The sequence below is a fragment of the Zalophus californianus genome, chromosome 3 (genome assembly GCF_009762305.2).
Source record: "Zalophus californianus isolate mZalCal1 chromosome 3, mZalCal1.pri.v2, whole genome shotgun sequence".
NCBI lineage: Eukaryota > Metazoa > Chordata > Mammalia > Carnivora > Otariidae > Zalophus > Zalophus californianus.
In genome coordinates, this window is record NC_045597.1 from 9,253,552 (window position 1) to 9,274,538 (window position 20,987).

A 20,987-nucleotide genomic window follows, 5' to 3' on the forward strand; every position below is an offset into this window, starting at 1 on the left:
CTTCCATCCCACACAATGACTCAGGGTGAGTCTGAAGAAATGGAGCCTATCAATGAGATTGGGAGAGAATGACCAGAAAGTTGGGAGGGCATAGAAACTAAAGGGAGAGAGTTTTAAACAACAGTGAGGGTTCAACAATGCCAGAGGTCACAAGATACAGGTGTAAGTACTGGTTTTGAGAAACCATATTCCTGTGATGATTTTGTCCTCCTTCTGGACCTCAGCAGCAGCTCGTTGGCCTGCACCTGATCACCGTCTGCCATTGCAGGGTCACCTAGTCATTTCGGGACCTCGCTCCAGAGTATCTGCCACCTTGCAGGAACATGCTCTGGGAGGGGCAAAAAGTCATCCTCCAGCACTACCAGGGGGAGGGAGACTGCCTCCCAGTGTACCTGCACGACCTGCCTGCCTACAGCCACCTGCCCATGCACTTCCCTGCCCTGGGCTTCAGGGCCCCCGGCTCAGGGATGCAGCAGGCTCACCTGCTGGTGCAAATGACTGAGAACTCCACCCTTGCCCTTGGGGCTGATGACCCCTGCTCAGGCTCTTGCAGGAGGTCCAGGAAACTGGAGTCGACCCAGGGGCCTGCGGGAGAACAAACAGATGTGTGGGATTGGGGTGGGGGTGGGGCAGCAGGATTTTTAGCAACAAGGGAATATTTTAAAAATGTATTTTGTACTGGCTTATTCCTAGTATGTGAATAAAGTATTGCTCTCGTTCAGAAGATAAATTTTGGGGGGCTCAGAAATATTCCATAATGTTAATCATTTTGTTATTAAATGACAAGATAAGATAGACAATAGTTTTTCATGCCACCATTACATTCATGCTAGGAATAACAGTGCTTCCTTTATTATAAATGCTACCTGAGCTTTTTAAAACACATATTTACTATGCTTGGAATATTTGGGCATGCTTAATAAAACAAACAATTACAAAATATCCCATTGTTTTAACTAAGCAAAGTACATAATTTTATACAATTTACACACAACTTTAATGTTAACAATAGAAATAATAAAATTATTTCACTTTTTGATATTTAACAATAAAAAGACTTTAACTCCCAAGACATGCACTACAACCAATTTAATAGATTCTTGTCATCAGAATGATGGTCTTGGCAACTTATATGAGTTCTGTCCATGGGGTTTGACAATCAGATTGAACATGTTAATACTTTTTATTATAAAGAATATTGAGCATACACACACAAAAAGACGGAATAGTAGAATGGACCTCTGTGTCCTCACCCAGCCCTTGAACTTCAACCTGTAACCAAACCTGCCTTATCTACTTCTCATCCACTTCTCCATTAGTATTTTGACACAAATCAGATGTATAATTTTATCTATAAATATTTTCTATATCTCAACAAGATAACTATTTCTTAACAAAACCATCTCACATCTTAAGTAGTAACAGTGATTTCTTAATATCAAATATTCAATCAGATGATTTCCAATTATTTCATAAAGTCACTTTCTAAGTTTGTTCGAACTGGGATATAAAGAAAGTTACACTTTGTGCTTGGTCTTGTAAGTCTTTTTTAATCCATAGGCTTCTCATTCCATTGGGGTTTTTTCCTTACAATTTTTCAAACTGAAGAAACCAGGTTTTTTGTTCTATAGAGTTTCCCATGATCTGTGTTTTGCTAATAGTGTCCCCATTGGCAGATTGAAATGATTAACTACGGATCCCTAATTGTTCCTTAAAAAGGTCTTCAGATAGATTACATCATGTGCAGCATTTCAAATAAAACATATTTGTTTCAGAAGATCAGCTGTCACTTGCGGCAATGCAAATTAGAAGCTGCTAGAGCTATAGAGTTCCCAAGTAGTTAAATGTTATATAGTTAGAGCTCTTATGGCTGAAATAGCAAAATTTCCTCCCATAAATGATAGGGAGGGATTGAGTGACTAGTTCATGCATCCTGAAGACATTTTGTATCATGAGACATCAAATGTCTACTTGTTAATATAGAGAAATAGGGGCGCCTGGACGGCTCAGTCGGTTAAGCGTCTGCCTTCGGCTCAGGTCATGATCCCAGGGTCCTGGGATCAAGCCCCGCTTTGGGTTCCCTACTTGGCGGGAAGCTGCTTCTCCCTCTTCCACTCCCCCTGCTTGTGTTCCCTCTCTCGCTGTGTCTCTGTTAAAAAAAAAAAAAAATCTTAAAAAAAATATAGAGAAATATGAGATTCTGAATGTGAAAGTAGATATGAAAGGGCATATTTAGAGTAAGAAAAGAAATCAGTAGGAAGTTCAAAATTTGTAAAGCTGATCAAACCCAAACCATCATAATCCAGAAAAATGACATTTTTTAACTGCTTAATATACTTTTTTCCAACATTTTTTTTGGCTGCACACTCTTTGATCGCCTCTTTGAAAAACAATTTTATAATTTTTCATATAGAGATCAAAGGTAAACCAATCTTCTAGTGGTTGATCAAAATTTATTATTTATTACTGACAGTGTAGAAAATGCAGGCACTTTTGTTGACTCAGTGGCCATTTTTCATACCATTTCATCTGGAACCACCAGACTTCATTGGAACACGATACATCAAGTCAGTGAGATGCAAGCTGAGATGTGTAAGATGTGTTACGTTACACACAGATGTCCTTGCTGTTCTTGGTACTGATACTGGTTCGTACCACAACAGCAAACGGTGGTAAACTCTGTATCATGCAATCCCCCTGAAAAAAGAAAGTATGCTAAATGTATTCTGTGTGCTCTGCTCTTTTGAGTATATTGTCAGAAAAGAATATCCTTTTTGACTAGGTGTTATAGAGAATGATTCATCAGCTTATATTTTTACATACCTGTTGGAAGATTTCCTATAGACCAGTTTCCTATACCTCCCCTCCATGTCCCATTTCTCCTTTGTAATGGACATTCCTCCTGCACTGGGCACTGTAGGAGGCTTTCACACAACCTTACCCCTGACTTCATGTCTCAACCTGGGATGGGTCCTTCACAGTGGGCAGAAGGATTCCTGGCATCCATTTCTACACTGGGATGGCTAGCATAACTATAGACAAAAGTGAATGTCAATCACAACATTTAGCTCCCCGAACCCAACCTAAATGCACCCTAACTCCACTTCTCTGGAGATGGATCCCAAAAATGTTTACAGCCTCTCTGATCTCACCAAACACGAAGTCAAATATGATAGATGGTAAGGCAAAGTAGAAAGAGATAATATTTTTAACTAATTACAATTAAAATACCTCAAATATTTATAAATCTTTGGGGGCCCTACAGCTTAAGCTTCTTCAGTTTTTATGGTACATCTGCTTATGCAAATTAAATAACAGGAATTCATTATTCATATTCTAACATCGAACATCTCTTCAGTGTCCGCCATGGGCCAGGCCTTGTCCTGGGTGCTGAACTTAACAAAAATGAAGAAAGCACAGTCTTGACCTGGGAAGCTCACAGTTACAGATCAAGAAGAGATGATATTTGCAGAGCCCTGTAACAGGCTCACACACGCACACATACTTAAACACAGCTTAGTGGCACCTCATTTCCCCAACACACAAGCATTTGTTCCCACATCTTTGCTGGAGAAAACAGAAGCAGTTCTGAGGCCACAGTTATTTGGCCTAAGCCATCTATCAAGAACTATTTGCAGTGGATGTTGGCAAAACGATTAACATCCAAGGCAAGTCTTCTGGTGACCCACGTGGTCTCGTTTCTTTTAGATACACAAGACTCAGGGGGAGCTGAGAGTCCTGTGTTAACTTTTGGCTTTAAATACCTGAGCTATAACAGATGCTGATGGTGCAGCTAAGTGCCATTAAAACCGGGAAGAGAGATTTCCAAAGTTTCAAGATAATGAGGGAGGGAGGATTTTTCATAAGCTGTCCCGTGCAAGACTTAGATTTAGGTGTGAGAATTTCCTCGTCCTACTGCGCACAACTACATCCCTCAAGGGCCTTGACCCATTACTTGGAAGAAATAGAGGAAGCAACAGGAATTCATCCTCAAATCAGAGGTTCCCAAATTTTCTCAGTGCCTTTAGTGTCTCCAATTACACCCCTAGACCAAAATAAATAGCTAATAATTCTTCATATTAAGTAGCTTAGGTCTAAACAACCTCATTATTACTTGTATCTTAACAACTTAGAAGTTGTTCGGAAAAAACTATAAATTAAAAATTTTTTAATTTTATTCTTAGATAACCACAATTACTTGCTGTTGGGCACTGCACAACTTTTCAAACTTTAGAATCAGATTGGACACTCCAACTGATTTTTGTGCAGTGTTTTATTTCAGCAAAAGCTAGAAAACTCAGCTTCACAAGTAAACTGAGGAATGGACAGGAATGTAGAACCATCTAGTAATGGAACTGTGAACTACATTGAGCTAGTAGTTCACACAGTGTCCAACAGATGTCGCTGCGTTTCCCTCACAATTTAAAAAATACTCCATGTGGCCACAGGGCACATGTTTGGAACTGCCAACTTAAGTTTGTTGCAACGCTCTATTTTTGTAGTTGTTCAAGAGCAGTCTTCAAGAATAATAGGACAATGAAGGTGGTGTGAGTGGGGCAAAGGGATAGATTAGTGAGAGACTAAAGCTGGAGGGATTCATTTCTTTCTCCAAGCAGATTACCCTGCATAACACACAGTCACTCTAATTTGTGTCCTCTTACTTTTGCAACAACAAAACTGGTGGGCCTTAGTACATTTCCATAATCCATTCACCCCCGGCTCTCCTAGCTGACTATTTTATACCTTTACTTCTCTCCTCACACCTCTAATTCCTACCCCATCCTCACAAGCAGGTGACCTTGCTTTGTACTTCACTGAGAAGGGAGGATAATTTTCAGACTCTCTTCCCATCTGCACCTACCATGGATGAACGATCCCTACTGCTGTCTCAGGCCAATGCCTCTGCGCATTAGATCCCATTACTTCCCATTTACTAAAGGGATCATTTTAACATTCTCCCCTCTCTGTACTATATCATTGTTTTTTTTCTCTTTCTACTGGATCATTCCCAAGAGCATATATGCTATTATTTCTTCATCTAAAAACAGAACAACAACAACAACAAAACGGGTCACCTGGGGGTTCAGTCGGTTAAGCATCCAACTCTTGGTTTCAGCTTAGGTCATGATCTCGCAGTGGTGGGATCGAGCCCCATGTTAGGCTCCGTGCTCAGTGCGGAGTCTGCTTCAGATTCTCTTTCCCTCTCCCTCCTGCTCTCTCTTCTTTCTCAAATAAATAAATAATCTTTAAACAAATAAATAAAATAAATAAAAACAAAAAAACCACAACAGATCAAAGCCCCCAAATCATCTCTTAACCTTTCTTCTGCTGCCAGCTACTTCCCCATTGAGTTTCTCCTCTTAGCAAGAAAAGTCCTCAAAAGAATTCTTCACTCACTATTCCATTCCTCTATTCCACTGTCTTATAAATCCACACCAAACATGTCTTGCCCACCACTCCACTTAAATTTTTCTTATGAAAGCCATGAGCAACCTCTGCATTGTGAACTTTAATGCTTTAAATCCAAATTACAAAACCTATTCTATTAGCAATATCTGACCCAGGACCCAGGGGAGCTCTCCCTTTCTCTTGAAACATTTTTCTTCAGTGGGTTTCCATGATACCACAGACGTTTGATTTTCCTCCTGCCTCACTAGCTCCCTCTTCTCATTTGCATCTGCTCATTCATCTTCTTTTCCCTCATCTCTTAAGGTACTTGGTTTCCTTCCCACTCCCTCAGTGATCTCATTCAGTACCATGGCTTGAAAGATCTATATGTTTGATTATGCCAGGTTTATATCACCGACTCAAACTCTCCCCTAAACCCTAGACTCAGTTATCTAATTGCCCTTTCAATTTCTCCGCTTGTTTGAGGAGTAGATGTGTCAAACTCAGTATAACTAAGACTGAAGTCCTGATCTTCATGCACAAACTTGATCTGTCCATGACCTTCATCTCAGCTGATGTCGACTCTAATCTCCTAGTTGTTCAGGTCAAAAACCTAGGGTTTGTGTCTTCTGGTTCCACATAAGATGGAATAACACATGCTGCCCTACTTCGTCCTTTAACTATAGCTAAAAACTCTGGACAAAATACACAAAACAAATACCAGAAGACTCTGAAAGGCGGAAAAAATAAGGCAAATTAGCCAGGGACTTTAGGACTCAAAAAAGGGTATGGAGGTGAGTTCTCGGTCTTATTTTTCCACCGACATATCCTGCTCTGGGGACTAGAGAATGCCAGAACCCAGAAACACAAGGAGCAGACAAAATAAAGACCTCAAGAGACGACTTCTCCCTGTAACCTCAGGACCAGGAAAGGGGAAGCTGCTGTTCTACTTCTCACAAATATCACAAACTATCCCCTTTCCTCTCTCTGCTACGTATTATAGCCAGCACTGGTACTGGGGGCCTAGCCCTAATTCCCTCCCCATCCTCCAGTAATGAGGTGGCACATCTTCCCCTTTCTACCAGCCTGTGGGTAAGGTTTCCATGGAGACTGTGGGTGGCACCCAGACTTCACTGCCGCCATGCAGGAATGAGGTGGCATCAAGTGGGGAAATGATTACTTAGAGAAAAGAATTCCTTACATAGGCATCTGAAGTACTGGGAGACTCTCAAGCAACCTATGCATGAAATGTGCCAGAATCAAACAGCAAAAGGTTTTAGAAGTGAATTCCCTTGTGAAATGCTAACTGGGATTCAGACTTAGTCCTCTAAGTAGCACACAAATGGGGCAGACTAAAATAACAGTGCAAAACCTTTGAAAATTCAGTTGATGTTTCAACAAAAATGGAAGAAAGAAAAACAAAGCAAAAATGGGCCAGGATGTATGTTCTAAAGCCAAATAGGGTAGCTACCTGCCAAATTAGAAGAGTTAAAGAACTAGAGTCTCACGATACCCAAAAAGTCTAGAACACAATCAAATATTAGTTACCATACCAAAATCCAGGAACATCTGACCTCAGTGAGAAAAGACAAGATCTGTCAAAGATTTTAAAGCAATCATCACAGAAATGCTCCAATAAGCAATTAGAAACAAATAAAAAAAAATGAAGTGTCAGAAAAGAAATAGAAGATATAATCAATTGAAATTTTTTAAACTGAAAAATAAAATTAACAAGCTCATTGAATGGGCTCAATAGCAGAATGGAAATGACAAAGGAAACAGCCTGTGAACATGAAGGTAGATCAGGAATCTGAGGAATTCCTAAAGAAATTCATGCCAAGATATATCATCATAACATCTTTGAAAAAAACAAAAGACAAAGAGAAACGTTGAAAGTATTCAGAGAAACAAAAACTTTTCCTATAGGGGAAAAACAATTAGAGTAACAGTGTATTTCTCATCAGAAACCAAGAAGCCTGAAGAGAATGGCACCATATTTCCTAAGTGCTGGGAAAAAAAAAAAAAAAAAAAAAAGAGCTTTTAATAGAGAATTCTATATTCAACAATATCTTTTTTTAAAAAAAGATTTTACTTACTTATTTGAGAGAGGGAGGGGCAGAGGGAGAAGCAGACTCCCCACTGAGCAAGGAATCCAATGCAGGGCTTGATCGCAGGACCCCAGGATCATGACCTAAGCTGAAGGCAGATGCTTAACTGACTGAACAATCCAGGCGCCCCAACACAGGACTTGATCTCATGACCTGAGTCAAAATCAAGAGTCAGATATTTAACCAACTGAGTCACCCAGGTGACCCCTAAATGGTAAGGTTTCTATATTCTGCTGTTAACTACTATTTAAATATGTTTGTGAAGTTCCAGGGAGACTCTCAAATGACTAAAGCATGAAACCAACCAGAATCAACCCAAAAAGTTTCAGAAGTGAACTACAATGTTGCAAACACCTAGAATCGGATCCTGAAGAGTGTGTGTGCTATATATATATATGGATTTTTATTAAATATATTTTATTTTATTAGTTTATATATAATGTTATAATTAACAATATATTTATTAATATAAAATATATTAAATATATTTTATTAAATATAAATTAAAATATATATTTTAAAATCATATATACCATAATGTATTTTAAGTTATATATATGAATACACACACATATATGATATATTCAAAGTAATCTTCAGGTAAATCAAAATTGATTACCAAATATCTTTCAAGTAATTCCCCAGAGGAATGCAGGAAAAGGGAAACGAACAAAACACAGAGGAAACAAACATTTACAAAACACAATAAAATGGTAGACTTAAGTCCTAACATATTATTTCAGCCATAAAAAAGAATGAAATCTTATTGTTCGTGACAACATGAATGGACCTTGAGGGCCTTATGCTAAGTGAAATAAGTCCACAGAACAAGATAAATACTGGATGGTCTCACTTATATGTGGAATCTAAAAACAAACAAACAAAAGCCAAAGAAAGGCGCTCACAGATACAGACAACAAGTTGGTGGTTGTCTGAGGCATGGGGTGGGGGTGGCCCATATGGGTAGAGGAGGTCAAAAGAAATCCGAAAGGGGGAGGGAGGAAGATGCCGGGAGAGCAACGGTGTTTCTTGCAGTATCCAGTGATAGCTCTATGCAATTTAACATTCCATTTCTTCTAAAATTCCCTACCACCAAAGCCATATTCCTATATTTTTTCCAATTTCATTTGAAGACGCATACAAATTTCGTATTTAAGATGTTTGCTGGTTTTCTTAAAATACTGTCAAATATCTATTCCCAGTCCCTTCTGCACAACATATAAACAATTCCATGGCTTTTCCAGCCACTCAGATATGCTCCTTAAATATCCAGAAAAGCAGAATACCACATCTTGGCCAACTCATTAGTAGATTTGGAACATGCATATCATCATAGGATTGCTAGGATTATTACAAAATAAGCCATATCACCTCTCCTTACTGACAAAAATAGACTGGAAATCTGGAAAGGAAAGCTTGCCCTTCTTCCAAGAATCTCAACTGATTGTGAGCTACCACATGCTACATTTACCAGGCCTCAGCATTACTCTGTGTTCATTCTAAGTCAGCGTGTCATCAATTCTTCAAAACTCAGCTGTTGCTGGCATATCGTTTTCCAAAGGGAGTAAATAAGTTGCAACGTACATTCTAAACACTAAATAATACCGTCCTGATATACAAAGCAAAGCCATGGGACCATCCACCATACCGTGAGTGGCCATTTCATTAGGGAAGTGCTGGCCCCACACATGAGCCAGGGAGAGCTCATCAGCTGACACGTATTAAGCACAAGGCACACCAGATACACATTATAGCATTTACTCTTCAGACAGACCTAGTATTACTACCCTTTCCATTTTACAGATGTGGAAATTGAGGTTCAAAGTTTCAATAACTTGCCCAAAGCCACTGGTAAAGGGACAGCACTCGACTTGTACCCTCAGTCTAATTTCAAAGGCTCATTAAAGAAAAATACGATTCACATTACCTTTAAAGATCAGGTATGAGATTTTAAAGGTGGCTACTTCAAGCTAGTTCGCCTCTGCTTAGAAAAGTTTGGAGAGCTCTGGTCTCCTCTCTGTCACCCCCTGAACCGGCCCTCCGACCTCCACACTCTTGTTTGTCCAAGCCTGCTGCTCCCTCCAGGCCAGTGGAAGCTAAGGGGTGTGTGGGGAAGCATGGAGCCGACCGCCAGGAGCCTTGGGTCAGCCCAGTTCTTCTACTATCTGCTGAACCTCCCTGGGCTCTCTTTTATAAAATAAGCACACTGTACTTGATTTGTGATCTCCCCTATCTATATCCAAGAGCCTCAAACAAGATACTTGACTTTTTAGTCAGCCTAATCTCAGCTGTCTCCTTTCAGCTTAATCATGATTTACAGTGAATTTCTCACGAAGCGTTTCTCGACAGCTCACACCAGCCCAAGTGATTTCTTTCTTCTCTGAATTCACTGCTCATCATTTGCCATGTAGAATGCTGTCCTGACATTATTCTTGCCCCAGGACCCGGGAGGAATACGAAAGGAGACCCACATATCATTTGTCTAAATATGTAAAACTTATAAATCAAATTAACAAGCTGTTATAAAAAAATGTTCTATCCTTCTGCTGTGACAAATAAATCTTCATAATACCCTGGAAGCCCAGGCTCAAATTCAGAATTCTCAGACTTCTTGGAGATCTGCTCTGGAAAGTGACAGTGCAGAGAGGGCTACTCTTGATCCAGGATGCTGGTCCACAGCCCACCCCCCTTCCTTCCCAATCTGGCTCCGTTCCCACAAGGAAGGGGAACATCATGCTTACAGGTGTGGACACACTAGCACACACAGGCAAGCTTCATCAGCCTTACCCAAACACACACACACACACACACACACACACACACACACACACACACACACACACAAGTCCCTTGCCCACCACTGGGTTCTGTCTTGTGTGTTCTTCCCATAGAGAACAGACTTGGGAAGAAGCATGTTCACTCAGGTCTGTTTGGACAAGGTATAGTGTAGTCCTGGGAACCTAGAACACAGTCCAGAAGAAAGTGGGTGGTCATGACCCTTTCTCCCCACCTCCCATCACACACCCTGGCTACTCCTTGCCTGGAAGGTGGGCTCTGCATGGAAAAAAGTTGGGTGTTCTAAGACCTGGGTGCAGAGAAGGGGACCCTCTTGTGGGTATCTCTGGGTGGTACTAACTTTGTGACATTCCTTTTATCCTTCCTTAATTTTATCTCTCCTATTTCTTCTTGTGAGATAAAATCTTCAGATAGCTTTGCTTCCTGTGGGTCCCAGACCTTTCCTAACCATCGTTTAGGTAAGATAATTGGATATTTTACACTGGGTGTTATGAACAAACAATGAATCATGGAACACTGCACCAAAAACTAATGATGTAATATATGGTGATTAACATAACAATAAATTTTAAAAAAAGAAAAAAAAAGATAATTGGATATTTTACTTCCAGCCTATCGACAGGGTTTTCTTTGCACAATGCCTTTTCTATTACAAGATTCCTTATTTAGCATTTATACAGAATTCTAGAAACCTAAACAATCTATTATCAACCATTTGGAGTTAACCATGTATCCCTAGAGTCACAGCTCAAAAGTATTCTCCACTTCATATTTTTCCATCTTGAAGTCGATTTTCTAATTCATTATCATTTATTGTACCTAGCTTTCTGTATTCTGTTCACCACATGGAGTTTGAGTGACACAGCCAGGAAACCACGCGTGTCCCCATCTGTGTTTCTGTTGCCACCTGGTTAAGTGCTACTTTGGCTGGATATGGAATCTTGGGTTGCAACCTTTTTTTAGCGGCAGTTCATAAATACTATCTGTTTCCTAGCCTCAAGTGATGACAGAGGAGACATTCAATAGTATTCTCAATCTTTTTCTTCAGTAAGTTTATTTTTTAGTGGGGCAGCTCTTCAGTTTTGCCTTTATCCTTGGAGTTCAGAGCTTTTCTGGGACTTGCCCGCATCTAGGTCTGCAGGCTTCCCTGGAGGAGGCTAGTCCTCTCAATTCACAATTGGGGTCTCTCTCTTGTTTAAGGGTCTCAGTGTATATTCTGTTATTGTCCCTCTCTTTGCTCTTTGTCTCCTCTGGAAAACCTAGTATTTGCACAGAAGGTCTTTTAGATGTGTCTCCCACGGTTCTCAGCTTTAGACCTGTTTTTGAGACTATCTTCCACTTGATCTCCTGGGCTACAAATGTATGTCTTAGCAATGACTAACCTCTCATTCAGTGCATCCACTGATTTTTTTTAAAGGAATGGTTATTTTTATTGATGGATTTTATAACATTTTTATTGAAGGATAATACATAAACATGCACAGATCATAAGTGTCCAACTCAGACATTTTTGCAAGAATACGCCAATCTAACCATCACCCAAATCAAGATAAAGAAAGTTGCCCACATCTCATGTACCTCCTTCATGACCCCTTCCAGAAATTACCACTCCCGCACGGAATCATTATTCTGACTTTCATCACTACAGATTTGTTTTGACTTATTTTGAACTTTATACAAATGGAGTCATAGGATATGTTCCTTTTAAAAAAGTACATCTTTATACCCAGCGTAGGGCTTGAACTCACGACCCCAAGATCAAAGTTGCATGCTCTACTGACTGAGCCAGCCAGGTGCCCCATAGAATGTATGCTTTCTATGGGTGACTTCTCTTTTTCAACATTTTATTGGGCCATTCATCCATTTTTTTTTTTTCATTCATCCATTTAGAACGGGATGGTTTATTCTCCTTGTATAATATTCCATTGTATGAATGCACCATAATTTATTTATCCATTCTAATACTGATAGACAAACAGGTTGTTCACACTTGTTGGCTATTCCACTCATATGAAACATGCTGTTACAAACATTTGTATAAGGATACATGCGTTTGTGCAAACCTGTAGTGTATACTCTTAGGAGTGGAGTTGCTGGTGCAAAGGGCACACGTATGCTCAGCTTCATTAGATACCACTAAGCGGTTGTTCAAAGTAGTTGTACCAGTTCACACTCCCACAGCAGCTTGTGAGAATTCCTGTTGCTTCACATCATTGATAGTACTTGTATATAATAATTTTTGTCCCATTTTACCCATTCTGATGGTTACTAGTGATATGTTATCAGGACTTTAATTTGCACAATTGATTCTCATTTAATAAGCTGCTATCCAGTAAACTTACTAAATTCAGTTATTAATTCTAGTACTCTGCCTATAAATCCTTGTTTTTTTTTCTACATACACCATCATATCTGAAAATAATGGTAGTTTTATTTCTTCTTTTCACCGCTATATGCTTTTAAAAATTTTTCTTGCTAGAACTCCTTGTTCAGGGATGAGGGAAGTGGTGACAACTGGTCTCATGGTCTCATTCTCAGTCGCAGAAGGAAAGCCTTCGGTACTTCAGCGGGAAGTATGATGGGTGCTGGGGGCCTTTTGCAGATGCTATTCCTAGTTTCCAACAGTTTGTTTAACCATGAGTGGGTGTTAAATGTTATCAAATGTGCTTTTCTATCCATGGGCTGATCATACCACTCTCCTCCTCCCCACCCCCTTTCTGGTAATATAATTTTGAGTATTTAACCACCCTGATGTTCTGGAATAGAACCTGTTTGGACATAACGTATGCCCTTGTCGTGCGTAACTTGATACGCTGTTATTTTGTCTCCTTCAATTGCCCACTGAATTTTTAAATTTCAAAATAGTATTTTGTTTTGTTTTGTTTTTTAGTTCCAGAGTGAATCTGTATGCCAAAGTCGAGTCTCTTTGAATGTTCTTTTTTACGCACTTATGCTGGAGTTACCATCTGGGGCCATTTTGAAATAGCTCTCTGTTATTAGGCCCTGCAGGTTCAGTGCGTTCTGCTGGTTCTTCCGCCCTCTGCTGCATCCACAGTGTTCCCTTGTGCTCCTTTGTGGCTCTAGTCATCCCAAGGGGCTTAGACCCAGCTCCTGATGTGCGGTAAGCAACAGGTCTATAAGTTGCAGGAGTCCCTGGTGGCAAGTTGGCCATTCCCTGTGGACACAGAGGAGTCTATTTTCTCCTAGTCTTCTCAGCTGCAAGGCCAATGCTCTCCCAGCCTTGCAACATGGGAGGGTTCAGCCCAACTCTGCTCTTTCTCTGCAGGTCCTCAGCGGCAGAGGCACGGGTAGGTAATCCTAAGAAAAGCCATGCATCTTTCCCCTCTCGGGTCTGTGAGGCACAAGCCAAGCTCCTTCCATGAGCCCCTTTATCTAGACCATCTCGAACTCTCCCCTGCTGGTCCTCAGGCTGTCTTGTAGACAGTGGTGGGGAAAGCTAGCAAGGTCCCTCCGCATGTGCACCCTGGCATATCCCAAGGCCGCTTCAGCATATCAAGGCAAACCATGGAAATCTGGACAACCAGCAGCTCTTTTGCTCAAAAGAAGTCTTGGGAGAGGAGGGAGTCAGGGCTGCATTTAGGTCACTGTCTTCCCAGAAAGCAATTTTTTTAATGCACCTGCTGAATCTTTTTTTTTTTTTTTTAAGATTTTATTTATTTACTTGAAAGAAGAGAGAGAGCATGAGCAGAGGGAGAGGGAGAAGCAGTCTCCCTGTGGAGTGGTAAGCCTGACGTGGGGCTCGATCCCAAGACCCCGAGCTCATGACCTGAGCCGAAGGCAGATGCTTAACAGACTGAGCCACCCAGGTGCCCCACACCTACTGAATCTTGAAGGATTCAGATGAATCACCCTCCCAGATGCCTTTCCCTATTCATATCCTATAAATAACACATGGCAGTGTTTTCTTTCACATGATCACATCACATCATTTCTTTGCAATGACCACATACCATCAAATCTTTTTTCCCATCTAATGAATGTTAAATGGTATCTCATTGTATCTCTCCTTAAATAGCTGTATTGAAGTACAGTTGAAGACAATAAACCACATAATCTTAAAGTGTATAGTTTTCTAAGTTTGACTTATTTATGCACAAACATGGTAATGAGGGGCACCTGGGTGGCTCAGTCAGTTAAGCGTCTGCCTTCGGCTCAGGTCATGATCCCAGGGTCCTGGGATCGAGCCCCGCATCGGGCTCCCTGCTCTGCGGGAAACCTGCTTCTCCCTCTCCCACTCCCCCTGCTTGTTTCTGCTCTTGCTAACTCTCTCTCTCTGTCAAATAAATAAATAAAATCTTAAAAAAAAACATGGTAATGAACATATGCATCACTCCTAAAGTTCCCTTGTGCCGCTGTCTGACCCCCCACAGTGCCCCCCCTCCTTGGCCACCCGGCCCCCGTTCTGCAGGGAACCACTGATCTGCTCTCTGATACTATAGACTGGTCTGGTTTTTGTAGAGTTTTATATAAATAAATGGCACAATTATTTTGAGATTCATTCACGATGTTGCACATATCAGTCACTCACTCCTGCTTATTGTTAAGCTGTACTCCATTGTATGGATATACCATAATTTGTTTATCCATCGACCTATTTCTAGATACTAAGTTATGTTCAGTTTTTGGCAATATGTACAAAATTGCTATGAGCATTCATGTACAAATCTTTGTATGAACATATTCTTTCATTCCACTTATATAAATATCTAAGTGAAAGGCTGGATCTTATGACAGGCCTATGTTTAACTTTTTAAGAAACTACCAAATTATTTTCTAAAGTAATTGCATATTTTACATTCCCATCAGCAATGTATGAGAATTCCAGTTCCCCCACATCCTCAGCAATACTTGGTAGTATCAGTATTTTAAATTTTAGCCATTATAATAAGTGTTTAATGGTATTTCTTGGCTTGAATTTATGTTTAATTAATGACAAGTGATTTTGAGCAGATTTTCATGTGCTTATTTGCTATCAGTATATCTTCTTTGGTAAACTGTGTTCAAGTCTTTTGTGCATTTTTTACTTCATTGTTTTCTTATTACTGAGTTTTGAGAGTTGCATTTTGTAGAACACTTTGTAGAACTGGACATAAGTCTTTTGTCAGATATTTGCTTTGCTAATATGTTCTTTCGTTCCAGGCTTGTATTTAATTATTCTAGTGCCTTACAAAGAACAGAACACCAATAGTCCCACCACTTAAAATTTTAACTTTGCCTTGATCATATTTGCTCCCAGGTTTTGTTCCAGATAGAGATACATGTAAAGGTCTCTTTCCACAGATGTAGTATGCCAATCTTGGACTTCCTGCCTCTCAGCTCCAAATTCACCCTTTCTTGACTGCTCTGAAAATGTATGTGACTCTTCTCTAAATTTTTCCTTTGTCTGCTGGACTGGTACTGAGCTTTGTCAGTAGAGAGTGCAGGAGGAAAGGGTTTTGCCCCCTCGTTCAGGTGTGGCCCAGCAGTCTGGCAGATTTCCCCGGGGCGCAGCTCCCATGGAGCCTGCAGCTTCTCTGTGCTCTGCATGCAGTGCACATACTGGGGGGTTTGGCACCAACCACACCCAGCAGCAGCTGCCCCCAGAACCCTTGGGTAGTTTTGTAGCTCAGTCCTTCCCTCCCAACAGCCTTCTGCAGCATCCTCTAGGGCAGATTTCCAACGACTATGACCAGGAGAACAACACTTGGACAAGTCTTCTGCCATCCAGCAAACCACAGCCAGCCGTGTCTTCTCATACAAATCTGGACCTCAGCCCTATCAGTGCATAGGTGAGGAGCATGGCAGGGAGTCTTATCCCAGCTCTCAGTGTTGGGGCTGCTCCCTATATTTGCTATTTCTATATTCTTCAGAGTTCTCTTCTTACTACCCAGTGCCTTATTATTCCAATCCCCTGTCACAGTTATTAATTCCTTCCATTTAACTTTCTTTGTTAAATTACTGTGTGGTTTCTTTCTCTTTATTGGACCCAAGCAGAAATACGTACCAGCAAATGTCCCTTTCAACAAGTATCTTAAATTTTTATTTTTCTAACAAGGTATAAAGTTAATTAATACTGCTGATGTAGCTGCTTTTACATCTGGATGTTTGGTAGGGATTTATGTGTTCTATGCTTGTGTTTCCCATCCCATAAGTGCCAAAGGGGATGGTTCTGATCAGGAAGAGTAGATATAGAGAAGTGACAGTACTCTTAGGGACTCACCCTCCCAATTCCTCTGAGCTATATGTCACTGTGACTAATGGTTATGTCCAATGGGCAGAGGGACACAGCCTCCACCTCAATGCACAACCTGGGGGGGTGGGACTTGTGACTTCCCTGGTGTGACCACCAAGCACACCCCTTTTTAAAACTGCTATTGACTTGCTCTTGGGCTCTGAAGCTGCACGCCTGACTCATGGAGACTGTGTGACCTGATTGTCCCATCGGGGGGGGGGGGGGTTGAACTCAGACTCAGTGACAAACAGGACGGGAAGGACCCAACGAGTCTCGCTCGAAAAATGGTATCCAGCCAGCTTGGCCCAAGCAACATCTCAGCTTTATGGGAAAAGGTAGCTTCTAGCCCCCTGAGGGAAATGTTATTCCCACTTCACCACTGAAGCAAGCCTTCTGGCTCCATGGGGCCCTCAACTCACAAAGGGGCACAATTGGGGAATAAGAAACATATAATCATTCAGTTCATTTAATGAGTTCAATATATGAGAGAGAGAGAGAGAGAGAGAGACCCAGCTTATTGGACATCACGGGAAGTACCAGGACACCAATTTCTTCCTCTGAAAATTGGCAATTAAAAGGAAAGAATTAAACACTCATCTTGCCTTTCAGGATAATCAAATAGCCCCAGTTGAAGAGAGAAAGTTCTTACAGAGGAATTCCAGCTAATAATTGTGTAAGGAATGATGGCATCAGAAAATCACCACTTTGTCACCCTTAATGAAATAATTGAGTCATGCAACAATCATCAAAAGATAATATTACTTGATCAACATTTGGTGGAAAGCTATAGTGGAGAGATCAGGGCTGTCACCACCCGAACCCTCTGATCAATCTTAGCATCACTAAAAATAGAAACCAGATGCCTCCTGATGTAATTCAATATGAAGAACACAGCATCAACTGTAACATATTCTTGCCAAAAAAAGAGCTAAACCTGATCTAGTCAATTCTCCCAGGTGAGCGAGAGGAAATACAGGGGATGGAGAAGAAAGTTAAGTAAAATCACAAGGAAGCAAAGAAACAAATCAGAATGTGGGACATTCTATGGGACAACTCATCTAGCTTACTGAAGATGGCAGGAGAAAGGGTGGGGGGATTCCATTTGATTCAAAGGGACTAAAAAGGCAAAACAACCAAGTGTAATGAGTGGACCTTGATTCCAACCTAACTGTACAGATATTTTTCATACATTTGAGAGAATTTGATCATGGTCTGATTTTAAAATGATTCCAAAGAATTATTGCTAATTTCATTAAGTGTGATAATAACATTGGGGTTAAGGAAGATAAAGTTCTTACATGTTAGAGACTGAAATATGTGGGAGGGAAACGACACGATGTCTACAATTTTCTTAAAAATAACAAAGAAAAAGGAAAATGGAAATGATAACATGAAACAAATGTGGGAAATCGCAGTGACTGTTGAACCTGGGTGAATGGTATGTGGGGATTCATTGTACTGTTCTCTGCAGTTTGTGCGTATTTTATGGTAAAATGATTCAAAGCCTTTTAGACCCTAGGTTAAATAATATAACAAAATAGAAATTAGAAACCATGAAAACGAACAGCAAGGGAACCACATGTCAAAAATTGGGGGGAGGTGGAAAAAATATTCACCGGAAACCTTGTAGCCTTAAATGTTGCGATTATGAAAAAAAATAGAGTGAAAAAAATTAATAAGCATTTAAATGAAAAACTTAGGAAAAGGTATTCTTCCACTGCTGGCCAAGACGGGGTAACAAGGGGCTGGGTTTACCCTTCCGCCGGAAACAAGAGTGGCTCCCAAAATATTGAGCATCAGGCCACAAAAGAAAGTAATCCCAGAGAGACACCAACAATGTGAGCACCCGGATTAACCCAGCTCACTTCCTGCATCAGACTTCTAGGCCGTGAGTTGAAGAGACAGGTATCGTCGTTGGAGAAAAGGCAGCCAAAGCTCAAAGAGCAGAGACACAGAGAGAAGAGAGAGAGGCATGGAGCTGGCATGGGACAAATAGACAAAGAACGCACCTCCGTTCTTAAACAGAACAGGCAAAAATGGGTGAACTTGGAGCCAAGAGGCAGAAAGTCCATGATCTGCACAATGTATCTGTTGAAAGGGACCTTTACTTTTATCTCTAACTTGAAAAGTGCCCAGGAACAAATATGATAAAAGGTTAACATTCTAAGTGGGTGGGACTTTTGGTGTTTGTGACATCAACTTTGTAACTTTCTGTATATTTCAAGTTAAGCAAAGTCTTGGTGAAAAAAAGGAACTGATACATTCTTTAAGCTCGAGAAAAGTTGAGCTAGTAGTTCAATCCCCCTACATCTAAAGAAAGTGATCTACCTCAACTTTTTACACTTTTGTGATCTGAAATGTGTTGAAGAAATAAAAAAGTTGTTCCCAATGCTCACTCATACATTCATTTACTCATCGAACATGTAATGAGTATCTTCTCGATGCCGGTAACCAGACCAAGTACACGCTCTCTACCCTCAAGCTCCTCACAGTCCAGTGGGCAAGACACAAACCTCAGACAGTTAAACTGGACCATAACCGAAGAGAATGCAAGCAGACTATTTACCAGGAAGGGGTTCTAGAAGTCTTCCCGGTGCAGGGATTTCTGAGCTGTGCTGAAGGACAGAAGTAAAGAGAGACAGGACAGATTTTTCAGAGACAACAACTGTTTGAAAAAATAAAAAGTCTAGTTCAGTTTTCACCTATAAAATAATTAAACCAAGAGAATGGAAGAAATTAGACTCTACATAAGAAATGTCTGTAAGAAAGAGCTATCTTCTAAATAAAATAATAATTTTGATGGTGTTAAGGCATTTATAAACAATCTGTAATCCTACGGCTCTCATTGTGCCCACAGAGTTTTAAAAAATGCTGTATTGGGGGCACAGTTAATTTTCTGGCTATCTGCGATGCTGAAGGTTTTAAGTGGCTGGGATAACTCAGCATGCATTTGAGACTAGAATCAACGTATTCTGGGACAGGTGACACATATCATTCATGAAATGTGCATTTTAGCACATTCATCTTCTCCTAAGTGAAAGTGGTATGACCTTTGCATGTTCTTTCCTCTTTATCCTGGGTTTTGCAAAGAGATACTGCAAGGTAACATTGCTGTTTTCCACGTATGTGTAACTGAGTATTTCCGATCTCATTGTCTATGAGTTAAGACATGCTGCAATCCTCTCCTTTGGGAGAAGTCACTGTGTTGTTGTTCCAATACGTGAAGTGATTCACGCGTCTACGATGAAAAGATGATCCCGTATCGGTGCCACTGATAAAGCCATCGTTATTGCTGTGCTGGGCAGACAACCAAGCCAGTAACTAAATCAGCTGATCTTTGACACATGTGTAAAGCACTTAAGCTACCCTGCAATTCAGGGTTTCAACTTGCACTGACCTGACGATTGAATTCTGATTTCCACTCAGGGTTTTCTATTAACACTGTGAGAAGCGATTGTAAAAGATTGACTCATTAAATGTTTTCTCACAAAACTAACATGGAACCCACCCTGGTGATTGCGATTAAAGTCTCCTTAACTCATGAAAAATCTGGAGGATTTCTGTTGCCAATTACTTTTGTTAATTAGTAATTTAATTTGGGGGATAGTTTTAGGTTCACAGCAAAATTGAGCGGCGAGTACATGGAGTTCCCATATACTCCCTGTCCCCACAGGTGCGTTGGCTCCCCTACTATCCCCACAGAGGGGTACATCTGTTACAATGGATGAGCCGACATCGACCCATCACTACCACTCAGAGTCCACGGTTTACACGCTTGGCGTTGCACATCCTATGGGTTTCGACCAACGTATCATGACATGTACATTTTTTTTACCGTGTCTCTGGTTTTGCCTTTTCCAGAATGTCATGTAGTGGGAATCATATGGTAGGTAGCCTTTTCAGACTGGCTTCTTTTACTTAGTACTCTACATTTAAGGTTCCTCCATGGGCTTTTTATGGCTTGGTTGACAGTTCATTTCTCTTTATTGCTGAACAATATTCCATTGTCTGGATGTTTCTTTGTCCATTCACCTACTGAAGGACATCTAGGTTGCTTCCGAGTATTGGCAAATAATGAGTTTATGAGTAAAGCTGCGATATGTGTGTGCAGGTTTTGTGTGGACATGTGTTCAACTCCTTTGCGTAAATACCAAGGAGCACTAACTGCTGTAGAGCAGGGTAAGAATATGTTTTGTAAGAAATGCCACACTGTCTTCCAAAGCGGCTGGACCTTTTCGCATTCCCAGAGTTCCTGTTGTTGCACCGTCTGTCCAGCATGTGGTGTCATCACTGCTCTGGATTTTGGCCATTCTCATCGATGTGCAGTGATAGCCCATGTGCAGTGTTTCTAGTGATCATTTCCCTGATGACATTCGGCGTGGAGCATCTTGTCATGTGCTTATTTGCCATCTATTTATCTTCTTTGGTGAGGTGATTGTTTAAGGTCTTTGGCTCATTTTTAG